This window comes from Plectropomus leopardus, chromosome 9 (genome assembly GCF_026936395.1).
Source record: "Plectropomus leopardus strain MGB_pleo_1.0 chromosome 9, ASM2693639v1, whole genome shotgun sequence".
NCBI lineage: Eukaryota > Metazoa > Chordata > Actinopteri > Perciformes > Serranidae > Plectropomus > Plectropomus leopardus.
Genome location: NC_142184.1, coordinates 1,343,930 through 1,355,000, shown reverse-complemented (window position 1 = coordinate 1,355,000; position 11,071 = coordinate 1,343,930).

The following is an 11,071-nucleotide window of genomic DNA, read 5'->3' as shown; positions in this document are numbered from 1 at the left end:
TCATATTTCGATGGGCTACAGGAGCAGCAACAAAACTGCACCACCTGCAGAGCCGTGGTGCATATTTAAACTGATACTGACTGTCAGTATACAGATGATGAAGATGAAGAGCAGCGCAGCACTTTAATAATGAGTCTGAGCGGAGGGCAGGGTAAAGGTCCCACTCACTAATTCATCCACTGCTGTTTTTGAGTCCTGACATCAGCCTGATGTCTGCAGACAGCTGGCTAGCATTAGCTTCAAGGCTACATGGAAGGAAGAGACTGAATGAATTCAATCTGCACATTGTTCTGTAAACTCTTAACTAGAGACAATATCTCATCAATAAACACAAACAGTGAGTCAAGACAGTCTCATAAACTGCTGCAGATCATCATAAACCTGCAGACTGACTGAACACGAGACTGTATCACCCTGTGGTTGAAAACTTCAAGTCTGTTTCACTACATCAGGCATCACTAAGCGGCTTTTCTCTTACAGATTTGCTCAAAACTTATGCAGTTTAAGCGTTTCCATTGAGTGATAATAGTTTTGCCAAATATGGCACCAACTCGTGCCAGCGTAAAAACTTTTTACAGTAAATGAGAGTTTTTCCATTAGACGTATTTTATATTTGCAATTTGCTAAATTTGAGAGATAATGGAAACTCGGCTACTGACAGGCGCGGTCAGAGGTGTGCAGTGTTGTACCTGTAACAGTCCTACATCGGGTCAGGTAAACGGCAGGCGACCCACAGAAAAGGTGACTTGCAGATAGTTTGGGTTTTTTTTATTCCCAGTTTCACTTCTGGGTAAAACGATGAGCATGTGGCTCAGATCACAGGTGTTGGATAATAAATATATTCAAATAAAATGCTAATAATTTAACATGTTTTGACATTTGAATGATGTGACATTTGTCTTCGATAGCTGGCTCTCTCTTCTGCACAGACTGAATCAGCTTAAATCAGGTGCGTTACTGACAGGAATACTAACTGTGGAGATGCGCTACTGAATACTATCAGAATAAGCCAAAAATATTCATTTAAATTGCTTTGTATTAAAACATATTTCAGCTTAACACATATAAAATACCCCTAAAAGATCTTTATAAAAGTGCTGCTTCACCAAATGATTTGAATAGTGCATGGTTATTATAGGATTTGCAGTTTCAGTTCGGGCTGCGTATCTTGGGGCGAAGTTATTGCGCAGGTTGCAAAGCAGGTGCAGTACTGACATCACAGAGCCAGGATGGGAGCAGGTCTCCAGACCCATGACGCACTCGTCACAGTGTCAGGCAGTACAACTGTACATCATTGCTGCAAAGTGGGAAGTTAACCACCACAAGTCAGCAAAAAAAGTTTTTGAAGTTATTTTTTAATTAATTGCATCACGGACCCTCGTGACTGAAGATATTATTTACTTACCTTTTAGACGTGGTCTAATTTTGGCAGAGTTCTTATGCTGAAAAACGACCTCGATATGGCAAATTTGCTTTTAAAAAATTTGTCCATACCCAAATATTGAGGTATTGGGCAGATGTTAAGAAGACAAAAGAGACAGAGATAGGAAATATAGAATTGAGTGTCATCTGCATAATAGTGGTATCAGATATTGCCTTGAAAGCAGCATGTAAAAAGAAATTAAAAAGGGCCCGGAGTGCTTCCTTGAGTAATTCCATAAAACATCCTAAAAAAGCTAACAATGAACACCAAATGTAAACAAATAAAATACAAACCCCAAAATAAAAAGGAAGGGCACATAAATCCTTGCAGGCAGGAGAAAAAAAGGGGGAAGTTGAAGAGTGGAGGCTGTTTAAGCTGCACGTTAATGAGTACAGTGTCACAGCTTTGGGTGTCCACATACTTTTGGTCATGTAGTTTGAGAGAGCGGGAGGTGAAAAGGGGGAAGAGATGGAGAGAAAACAGAGCGGGAGGGAGAGATGAAGAGGAGGTGGAGTGCACATTGTAATGGAGCTGCTGGCAGAGCTCCTGGCTGTTCATGGGTATTCATGTAGCTGGTGGCTTCAGTTAAATGGAGCGAACAGAGAGAGGGAGACAGGGAGAGGAGGGGGGAGACGGGTGCTGAGTTTCAGCTGAACAAGAAGTCTGCTCATGCCCTTTCCACTGAACACCATGCAAACGCACACAGACAAGTTAAATGGTGAATTAGAATCCATTAAATCAAATCAGACTGCATGTAAATGCGTTTCCAAATGTCGCAGAGGTTCCTCGTGTTCAACGGGTTTAACCTTTCGGCAGGTAGAAGTTTACGTTCAGAGGGAATTGACATACAGAGCAAAAGACCCGCAGACTCCACAGAGTCTCTGCAACACATCGACGCTGAAAAAACAGACCCATAAACACACAGCCTTTACATCGGTGATACTCGACTTACAGCCCCCGGGACAAATCTGGCCCCTGACAGGGTGCCGGGCGGCCCCCCAACTATTTTCTAATTCACAATAAAAATAAAATGACTGACACTGTGAATTGTTTTTGTACTTTTAGTATCGATAAGGTGTCAGAGAGCATAAAACAGCATCAAAATAGAGCCTGTTGATCAAAAAGAAGTGTCAGTGCAGGATCCCCCACACCCCCCGACAGAGATCCTAACAAAGACCCTCTATCCCAGGAGCACCCCAAAATCCGAAAAACATCCTAAAATCCTCGAAACAGCCTAAAATCCAAAAAACATGATAAAAAACTGGAATCATAAGTACATCTGTATGTACAACTGTACATCTGAGAAATGTCTTAAAATCAGAGAACTGACCTAAATCCTAGAAGCACCCTAAAATCCATTAAACGTCCTAAAATCCTAGTAATGTCCTGAAATCTGAGCTAAATCCAACAAATTTCCTAAAATCCGAGTGGCATCCTTAAATCAGAGAAATGTCCTAAAAACCAGAAAAAGTCCTGAAATCCAAGAAACATCCTAAAATACTAGAAATGTCCAAAAATCCTAGAAAGGTCCTAAAATCCTAGAAGCACCTCAAAAACTTTGAAACCTCCTAACGTCCTGAAATCTGAGCTAAATCCTAGGAAAGCCCTAAAATTTGAGAAACATCCTATAATCTGTGAAACATCCTAAAATCTGTGCAACATCCTAAAATCCTAGAAATTTCCTAAAATCTGGGAAACGTTTGTGGTGCTGCTGTGACTGGCCCCTGGCCTCCTGTCATTATGCAAAAGTGGCCCCCAAATAAAGCGAGTTGAGGGTCCCTGCTCTACGTCACGTGTCTCAGGTTACTCAAAGTCAGGGTTTCCTACACATTGATTTATTCGTGGAGGCCCATCACGATCAAAACACCTGCTGCCACTTACTGATCTGATATTTTTAGAGATGGACCGTTCATTAGGAGCACTTTTGGAATATATATACTTTGCAGTTATTCATTGCACCACTCTAGGAGCGCAGAGCGTACTCTGGGCACAGATGGAGCAGCAGAACGACAGGCACAGTGAAAGTGAAACTTACTCGCAGGACTCAAACTGCTGCTGAGAGAGAAAAGAACTTGTGATGAGTTCAGCCAGCGCTCTGTTCATGCACCTGCAAAAATGCCGTTTCCAGTTTTCGTGCAAAGCCAACTGGCTGTAGCTTCACATGCAGACATATCAGTGTTTTCATCTCGCCAGAGAGAAAATACATTTATCTCCTAAAATGTCAGACTAATTTAGATCTCACCAAAGTTGAACTAGACATGAAATATGTGTGCAAACATCCTTCCTGGTCTCTCTCTCTCTCATTCCCCGTCATCTCTCCACTGTGTCTTTCTAACAAAGCTATAAAATTCCCCAAAATACTCAAAACGACTTCAAAAGGTTGTCAGCTATGGAAGCTACTTTTTTCTTCTTCCTAAACAGGAAAGTTGACAAGCAAAAATCATGCATTTTATCTGAAAATGCATGTCCTTCCTGATTATGTGTATTTTCGATGTTTCACGTCATTAACCACATGAACAACGGACATATCATGTGTTTGTTATTGGCAAAACTAGCTGTCATAGTTTTAAAAACACAGCTGAACAAAAGCAGCAGTTTAAAGCTAATACTTTCTAACATTCTAAGTCATTTTGGTTTGTTAAAAGTTTCCTTCTGTGTGTGCAGCAAACAGATTGTGATGAAGCTCTCAGACTATTAAATCCGTTCAGAGCGCGACGCTAAAAGTTGAAATATTTTGAAGTGAAGGCGCTCAGCGGCGCTGTGAAAACATGCCAGACTGCGGCTCCGTCAGGGACATGAAACAGCAGCTTGTTTACGGAGCACGAGGCGGCGGAGGAGCTTTCTGCAGGAAACTCGCTCTGCTGGCGGAGTCATGTCAGCTGACGGCCTGCAGAAACACTCACACTTTATTAAACTCTGAAGAGGCTGCTAACTGCTTCTCACAAATATTGCAATATTTAATTATTTAAAGCAGCCTCGAGGAGTTTTTTAACTGCTTATGAAACAGTTTCACTCTAACACTGATGCCTCGATGACCCACATAAACTAACAAGACCATCAGCGATGAGATTTCCATACAGTTTGTCTTAGACACATTTCAGACAAAAACTGCCCTAAAAAAAACAAAAAGTCTTTTTATTTTTAATCAAAAAAAAAACTGCCTTCATATGATAAGATTGTGATAACAATCCTCAAAAACAACCGAAAACGCTGTAGTATACATGCCAGGCGAGTGTGGATGGGGCTCATTCATTTTTACTGATACTGATACCATTATCAAGACCCGAGCCCGTGCCGATACCGCTATCGATACTTTCCTGTTATTTTGTGGAAACGACAAAATGTTCTTAACACACCTGGTTTTACCGTCACTTTCAATCGCGTTTTCGTTGATTAGGAAATGAATGATTGTATTTTAATTTAAATATTTACTCTGAAAAAGAGGTTAATCAGGCTGTAGTTTTGTCCATTTCATATTGCTGAGAAACAAATTTCTCATCCAAACATCTGTATTATTAAGTTTCTTGCCAAAAACTAAATTTTCTTTTTTCCTGATGTTACATTTGAACACATTATGGCGACGTTTTATTTACTTTTGCCTTACAGCCATTTTCCAGTGTGATTTTAGACAGCGTACCGGCATCACGGAAACAAAAGAGGCGTGACGTTCAACCCTTTGAAAACTGTGCAAACTGGGCTTGACGTCTTGAAAACAAAGACATCACACGTCAACAGCAATTATGTAGCGTTCCTGTTATATGGCGGCTGACTGTGTTGTTTTTACCGTTTGTGGACATTTACAGCCGCTGCTCTTCTTCTCTGAATTAGCTGCTAACTGCTACTCACTGCCTTTTAAATCAAGGTGGGTCGCACACGCAACACGCCAACAAAACGTCACACCTGTCCTGTCCTTTGTGCCGTCCTGCGGTCTCTTTTACATGGACATCGTGTCAGTGCTGGTTCTTTCTCCCGTAGAGTATTAAATGCAACACGTCTGTCCTCTCATTCTGCTACCGTACCTTTCATACAGGACGCCGCGGCGGCATAACGGCGTGATGTTCCCGCCTTGAACAAGCAGTGTAAAAGGAGCTAACGAAGGTCTCTACAAGTTCAAACCTGTGTGTGTGTGTGTGTGTGTGTGTGTGTGTGTGTGTGTGTGTGTCAGACCAACAGGACAGTGGAGGAATGGTGCCATCTGGAAATATGCCCATGTGACTCCACACACACACACACACACACACACACACACACACACACACACGGAGCCCTTCAGGGTCTCTGAGCAGTAAAGCATCCTGGGAAAGCAGATGTCCAGCTGCTGCAGCCTCGAGGCGTTCACAGAGAAAAAAAACGGCGCATTAAATCAGCGACTGACTTCAGGTTATTTACTCAGCAGCGTGTTTTTTCTCCAGTCAGCTGCTGAGATTCTCCACTGAAACTCGGCGGCGAGTGTGTGAGCACAGAAATATCAACACATGGAAGAACTCAACCGAGGAAAACTACAACTAATCAACATTTTGCTTTAAACCTCCGAACCCCGAGCAGATTGGTGTGATTGTGATTGATTTTTACCAAAACATTTCCAAATTTTAAGACCATATTCTCTGAAACGGCCATCAATACTCCTTATCAGTTCCTTTTTCATCATTAATAAAAGCTCTTTTAAATATATACTTTTTTTTTTTTTAAATAAATTAATTCAGAGCAGGACTAGAACTGAATATTTATGCATAACTTAGGGACCGCCCATTATTCAGCTGCTGATTTTTTAGAAAGAAAAAATGCACACAGGTTTGGAAGGCATGTTTTCTTTAAGCAATTTAGGTCATTTTTTTTCTTTAAAAATGTTTTCTGATTTTTTGCGAAAAGGTTAGATCTTTTTTTTCTTTAAAAAGTTTGGGCTATTTTTTTCTTCTTTTTTGGTGGTGGGGGGGTTAAACAAATACATTTGAGATTTTTGCTTTAAAAATTTTTGAACAATTTCAATTTTTAAAAAATGGCAGTTTTTCTACTTTAAATTGTTTCTTTGCAATTTTAATTTTTAAAAAAATGGGATTTTTTTTCTTATAAAAAATGTTGGGAATTTTCTTTGTACTTGCCTTCCATGCACATGGGCCAGCCAGAAAATGAAAAGCAGAAATGAATGTTGAGTTTCAAATTTCCAGCGGTCTGTGAACACATCATGTGTTATAATACAAGTTTGGGAAACAAAATTCCATGACTTTTTAAAAAAAAAAATCTGGGTATATTTAGTTTTCCAAAACTTTTCCAGGCCTGGAAATAATATTTACAAACTTTTGCAGGTTTTTTATGACCGTATGAACTCTGTCCATTACAACTGCTCTGCTATAATGTCTATGTTAATGGACCGTACATCAGCCAATCAATCAGAGCAGCTTTAAGAGGTTGAAAATACACAAACTGCATCAAATATGAACCTCAAGCCACTGAGAGTAAATCACACAACAGGTCCAGATCTGATATTTCAGCTTTTCACTTTAGTTAGAAAACACAATTTGGACATAAATCCTGTTTACTGTGGAGTGTTGATTTTCTCTTTGTGCTCTCGGCGGGGGCCCAGAGCTGTCAATACCATCGACAAAGAGACAAATGGCCCCGCGCTCCGGACTCTAACAGCACCGCAGAGTCTGTTAAAACCTCTGCTGTCAGCTCCGGTCTACAGAGCGCCCGAATCAGGTTTATCGGCAGCGCTTTGTGTTGTTTATTCTGCTGGCAGGTAGAGCAGTTCTGGAGACTGCAGACACATCCTGACAGGAAGTATGAACATTAGCACTGACTGTCTTTGTAAATAAAGCCTAATGGATCTCCAGAGGAAAGGCCTTTAAATCACGCTCATCGCAGCAGCGATCAGCCGGCACTTAGAGATGAAAAACAAGAGGCTGGAAGTTTTTTAAAAAGTAATCCATCAATGAAGAAGCACCCAAATGACAAAAATTAAATCACAACTGTACGCACACCTATAATGTTTTGACTTGACACCTTGTGACTACTTAGACCCAATCAGGTGGAAAAAATTGGTTTCTGCGTCATCAAAAGTCTCTATTTCCACTCCTCCAGACAAAAAGACAACGCTCAAGTTTTCGATTAAAAACAGAATCAGCAATTTTTTCACGTCTCTGTTCCACAGTCTCAGCAGCCAAACTGACCTCCACAGCCCTGTGTCCGTGACACCGAAGACAGACCTGAGATCAGTGTGTTCACATGATGCTAGGAAGAAGTGGAATTATTTTGGAATTATAAGTGTTTTCATTGCAGTTTGGGCAAATATGGTTTTTAAAATCGCCTGAAATACCACCTCATGCAAGCGTAAAAGCTGCGTTTCGTGTTTCATGTTTCTCACATTCAGAGAACTCAAAGTCCAGCAGGAGAGAAACGTTTCAGAGTTTTCGGGTCTCTGCAGCCACCTCACTGCAGAGCGGCTGCTGCTGCTACACAATGACAGGAAAATACTGCAGATAGACATCTGAACACTGTGTGTGTGAGTGTGTGTGTGTGCGCGTGAGTGAGTGGGGGTGTGTGTGTGTGTGTGTGTGTGTGTGTGTGTGTGTGTGATGGTGATAAATGGGTGTGCTACCCACCCTGTAGGGCAATTCATTTCTCAACCTGAACAACACTTACTGTCAGAGGGAACAGGATTAATAGAGGACTTCAGCCTGCACACACACACAGACACACAGACACACACACACACACACACACACTCACAAAGGCACGTACTGAGGCGACTGCAGTCACACTCTGTCATCTGAGACCAAGATTCCTGTGCTTTTGCAGGAAATGATGTCACAAGGCGTCAAGCAGAAAGCCCTGACACCGTGATGACATCAGTCCTGGAGGACCAATGAGATCATAAGCTGACTTCAGGCAGCAGCTGAACTTTTGATACAGACAAACGTAAATACAGAATTAGATTTAAGGGTCAGTTCACCTAAATTGCAAAAATTATTTTTTCCCTCTCAGACGTCTGCCTCCACTATAACACCATGTTATTGCTTCACAGCGCTCTAAAATTGAGCAGATCATCTGGAAGTTTTGAATCTACAATTGCTTCGTGAAATGGTGGACTATCAGCTCCCAGAAATCCCTCATACATGGCCGCTCCTACGTATAAGGGGCTCGCCTTTCCATTATGGATCCGTACACAAAGAGGGTTCATCCTCAACAGCTGATAGTGATCAATAAGCAAAATAAATAACCAGGTTTCTCTTATCTCATGTCAAAGTTAAAACACAGATATGATATGATGCAATGCGATAAGATACAGTATAGTACGTATAGGTACATTATGGTATTGTACGATTTTGTCCGATACTTTGCAACACCATACCATAAAATACGATACAGTACGATACGATATATGATACGATGGGATCCAATACAATAGGATCGGTGCGGTGCGATACGATGCGATGCGATGTGATGCGATGCGATGCGATGCGCTACGGTACGGTACAGTACGATAAGATACGATCGGGTCCGATGAGGTACAGTACAGTACAGTATGGTACAGTGCTGTAACATACTGTACGATACGATGCGATGCAATATGATACAGTACAATAGAGTACGAATCGATACAGTATGATACGTTACAATACACTGCGCTGCAGTACGATATGTTACGATACGATACACTTTATTCAGAGTCAGTGCTGCACAGATAATGCCTCCTCGCTTACAATAAAAACAATAATCACACCATGACATTAAAAACACAACCGTCTGAACAAAAACAACATCAGACGTACAAATGCACACAGTTCCAGTTTCACTTCATACAATATCGTGCACACATTGCACACGGCACAGATCAGAGCCAGGCTGAAACTCTGTCAGTGATCATGTGAACATTCTTGGTCATGTGACATGGACCGTTGATCTATGACACCAGGTCACACACAGACGACAGAAATGTCCCAAAAACTCCTTCCTTTGTTAGAAATGATGAAGATGAGTTTAATCCGTCTACCACTCAGAGGAAACTGGACTGACTCATCGTGGTAAATCTTGCTTGTCTATATTTTCTCATGCGTCCATATGTAAAAATTCTATTCTAAGCGTCTAATGAGTCACTGAAGAGAGAAAAATAAAGTGCAGACGGCTACGAGTGAGAAGCTTTTTGTTATTTGTTCTATGGGAATCTTTAGAGTTTAAACACTTTTTGATCAGTAAATGAAAATACTTTGAGAGGCTGCAATTCAGCAGAGAGGAGAAAATATGACGCTAAGAAAAAATGATAATGATATCAATTGCGATATAACTTTCCTCGATTGACATATGAGATCGATAGAATGTCGATAGAACGCATTCCAGCCATGTTCAGACAACACCAACAGCCAATGATAATAAGAATAGTACTGCGGAGAACCAAATGCAGTGAAGGACTTTGACTGTAGAACAGCTGAGTGTTTGACAGCCACAGCATTTCATCATCGCAGATCAAACAGCTGATGGTCTGACAGCAGCGCAGTGAGACAGACAAACAGAGCACAGCTTCTCCTCACAGCACCAAAGTGTCTGAAACAAATAATCATTCATTAATCGCAATTGAAGTAAATGTTCAGTTAATGGTGTTATTGATTTTAGGTATAAGGTTCGGAAGTTTGCTGGGAGGAAATTTTAGTAACTAGACCTCTTTCAAAAGTTTTTTTTTTTTTTAACAACTTTTTATAATTTTTCTGTTGTAGCCTCTGGAACTGAGGCACTCAACCTGCTTTGTTTTTGGGACACTTTTTCAAAATGACAGGATGCCAGGGGCCAGTCGCAGTCTCCTTCTAGGATATTAGGTGGTTTCTAGGATGTTTGTCAGATTTTAGGACATTTCTAGGATTTCAGGATGTTTGTCAGATTTTAGGACATTTCTAGGATTATAGGGTGTTTTTTATGTTTCTAGAATTTCAGGACATTTCTTAGATCTTAGGGCGTTTCTATAGGACTTTGGAATGTTTCTAGGATTTAGGAACATTCCAGGATTTTAGGACATTTGTACGACTTTAATATATTTTTATGTTTCTAGAATTTCAGGACATTTCTACGATTTTAGGACTATTCTAGGATTTTTGGACATTTCTAGGATTTTATCAGATTTCTATTATTAAAGGATGTTTTTGTTTTATGTCACTAGAGTTTCAGGACATTTCTAGGATTTTGGGACATTTCTAGGATTTAAGGATTTTTTTCTAGGATATTGGACATTTCTCTGTGATAGCCCTGTGGTACTCTCACTACCTGGGGCTCGCGATTACAGAGCCTGGGTCTGTTGAATTGCACTACGCTAATCCTGTTGCCTCTCGGGAGCGTTCCTGCTCCCTTGTTTCCTAGTTTCCCTGGATCCTGGCCGTAACCTTGACTGTGCCTGACCGTGGTGATAGCTGTGCTGATGCTGTGATCCTGCCTTTGGTTGTGCTCGTGCTGTGGCTGTACTGATACTGTGCCCCCCGCTCGCCCTGATCGTGGTCTGGTCCTGGTTGCGCCGATGCTGTGATCTTGCCTTTGGACACTTGCCTATCAACATATCCATGAGACTGTTATCATCTCCCTCAACATCATCATAGAGAGCAATTACTAATTTCACACCTACCATTATTGTAATATGACATGCATCTGTTTCTATTATTGCTGTGCCTC